Consider the following 3,336-nt stretch of genomic DNA (forward strand, 5'->3'; position numbering starts at 1 on the left):
GGTGGTGGCCTTCGGGTGATTTGGCACGTGCAATTGGTGAAGAGCACTTCTCCTGCGCAAAAAAATAAATGTACTATTAGCACCCCGGAGGGAGCCTCTGCACTTCTTATAGGGAGAAAACTCTGCAATGGAAGGGGACAGGGTCAATAACAGCTGTAAACTCTCACAAGACCATCACTGCTCTCACACTTTCCTGCTCTCAGGCTGGCGGGCCATTATCGGCCCTGGCTGCCGCACCATTGCCAGGTTTGTGTAACTATATTATTTCTAATTGGCTCCACTTTGATGACTTTCATTTGGATTCTGACTTGATTATTGAGATCTTAAATAAGTGACTGGGGATCAGGTGTCCACTTATTCTCATGGATAACATCACAACCAACCTTTAATTCAAACATGAGTCATGACATCACAGATGGAGTACAGCTTATGATAGAGGTGGAACGTCACATCATAGCAGCCCAAGTAACTCGCCGTGATCGTATAGTGGTTAGTACTCTGCGTTGTGGCCGCAGCAACCTCGGTTCGAATCCGAGTCACGGCCTTGCGGTGAGGCAATGTCACGGCAGTTGGGCAGATATTTTAGAATTTCCATTAATACATTGGCAATCTCTGTGGAGGACTGAAACAATTCGATATGTCCTGTTACTGTTATGAACCTTTTGTTTCTTTAATGCTCTTTGCACACTTTTTCATCGGGTGACTGTAATGTATTTCAACCAAATCTAATTAAGAGCGTATTATCTGGTGACATTTGCAGTACATGAAACATTATAACACTGCCATTTACGTCAATAACCACTAGCTTGATTAAGACATATGTATTGCAGCGACAGTATTTCCCAGTTACAAATGGGAATAAAAACAACATCCGCGAGGGATTGAACCAACGACATTTAACTGATGTTGCCAATGGAGCGCTTTACAGAGAGCGCGAGGTCCCGCCTTTACAGTCACACGCTGATGATAATACAGATGTTTAAATAAACAGGCATATCTGTGGACTTGTGGTCTTTCTACATTGGGACTCATAGTCTAGTCCTAGGCTAATGTAGGCACTGGCGTATCTTTTAGTGGAATGAGAGGCATTCTGTAGTCGCGTGAAAGGACCTTTCAAGTCAATCTGATCTGTATTGTCCTGTGAAAAAAAGCGTTCTTAGACACAGTGAGGAGTTTTTGGGGATAATGGGAAAATCATTTCCAACTAAATGACAGGAATTTCTTAGTCCAATCATGAGGTGTGCTAGGCTTTTTTATACTGTGGCGGAAAGAGAGAGAGTATAACAGTCATTATAAATAAAGGGCCAAGGAAGTGACAGTTTATGGAAGGAACAATTTGCACATAGTTTTAGAATGTGGTCAGGAGGAGGACAATGTGCTTACACATATGAAACATTAGAAGGTAGACATTATGGAAGCACATATATTTCTTTATTTTTATTGTATTTGGGGAGAGGGGGTTAATATAGCACGTCCAATGTGGAAAAGTGCTTTCCATAGCACCTTGCAGGTGGGCGACATCTAGAGCTGTGCAGTAGCCACCCATGCCCCAGACGTCAAAGAGAACAAGAAGTTACACATGTTGGAAGTGAGGGTGAGACATTGAGGAGATATGATCCCCGTATGAAGCCGAGAGAAGGAGGAGGCGTGAACGTGCATCCATGTATGCAGGCGAGAAGGGAAGGAGCATTGGTCATGCATCCCTGCATGAGGGTGAGACAGGGAGGAGATATGATCCCCGTATGAAGCCGAGAGAAGGAGGAGGCGTGAACGTGCATCCATGTATGCGGGCGAGACAGGAAGGAGCGTTGGTCATGCATCCCTGCATGAGGGTGAGACAGGGAGGAGATATGATCCCCGTATGAAGCCGAGAGAAGGAGGAGGCGTGAACGTGCATCCATGTATGCAGGCGAGAAGGGAAGGAGCATTGGTCATGCATCCCTGCATGAGGGTGAGACAGGGAGGAGATATGATCCCCGTATGAAGCCGAGAGAAGGAGGAGGCGTGAACGTGCATCCATGTATGCGGGCGAGACAGGAAGGAGCATTGGTCATGCATCCCTGCATGAGGGTGAGACAGGGAGGAGATATGATCCCCGTATGAAGCCAAGAGAAGGAGGAGGCGTGAACGTGCATCCATGTATGCGGGCGAGACGGGAAGGAGCATTGGTCATGCATCCCTTCCTGAGGGTGAGACAGGGAGGAGATAAAATCCCAGTATGAAGCCGAGAGAACGAGGAGACATGAACGTGCATCCATGTATGCGGGCGAGAAGGGAAGGAGCATTGGTCATGCATCCCTGCATGAGGGTGAGACAGGGAGGAGATAAAATCCCTGTATGAAGCCAAGAGAACGAGGTGGCATGAAAATGCATCCTTGTATGCAGGTGTGGCATGGAGTCATCATGAACATGCATCCCTTTATAAGGACATAACATGGAGGACGCATGAACATGAATGCCTGAATTTTATGGTGGTGGCCTTCGGGTGATTTGGCACGTGCAATTGGTGAAGAGCACTTCTCCTGCGCAAAAAAATAAATGTACTATTAGCACCCTGGAGGGAGCCTCTGCACTTCTTATAGGGAGAAAACTCTGCAATGGAAGGGGACAGGGTCAATAACAGCTGTAAACTCTCACAAGACCATCACTGCTCTCACACTTTCCTGCTCTCAGGCTGGCGGGCCATTATCGGCCCTGGCTGCCGCACCATTGCCAGGTTTGTGTAACTATATTATTTCTAATTGGCTCCACTTTGATGACTTTCATTTGGATTCTGACTTGATTATTGAGATCTTAAATAAGTGACTGGGGATCAGGTGTCCACTTATTCTCATGGATAACATCACAACCAACCTTTAATTCAAACATGAGTCATGACATCACAGATGGAGTACAGCTTATGATAGAGGTGGAACGTCACATTGTAGCAGCCCAAGTAGCTCGCCGTGATCGTATAGTGGTTAGTACTCTGCATTGTGGCCGCAGCAACCTCGGTTTGAATCCGAGTCACGGCTTTGCGGGGAGGCAATGTCACGGCAGTTGGGCAGATATTTTAGAATTTCCATTAATACATTGGCAATCTCTGTGGAGGACTGAAACAATTCGATATGTCCTGTTACTGTTATGAACCTTTTGTTTCTTTAATGCTCTTTGCACACTTTTTCATCGGGTGACTGTAATGTATTTCAACCAAATCTAATTAAGAGCGCATTATCTGGTGACATTTGCAGTACATGAAACATTATAACACTGCCATTTACGTCAATAACCACTAGCTTGATTAAGACATATGTATTGCAGCAACAGTATTTCCCAGTTACAAATGGGAATAAAAAC

The 3,336-nt window shown here is 45.6% G+C and overlaps 1 non-coding gene across 1 annotated transcript; it reads left to right on the forward strand.

The window, feature by feature from the left end:
• Positions 1–472: 472 nt before the first annotated feature.
• On the forward strand, positions 473–544 carry TRNAH-GUG (transfer RNA histidin (anticodon GUG)). The gene has a single exon. It is a non-coding gene; the product is annotated as a tRNA-His (tRNA).
• The last annotated feature ends 2,792 nt before the right edge of the window (positions 545–3,336 follow it).

The sequence above is a fragment of the Ambystoma mexicanum genome (genome assembly GCF_040938575.1).
Source record: "Ambystoma mexicanum isolate Mex_15411 chromosome 12 unlocalized genomic scaffold, UKY_AmexF1_1 Mex_chr12_unloc.1, whole genome shotgun sequence".
NCBI lineage: Eukaryota > Metazoa > Chordata > Amphibia > Caudata > Ambystomatidae > Ambystoma > Ambystoma mexicanum.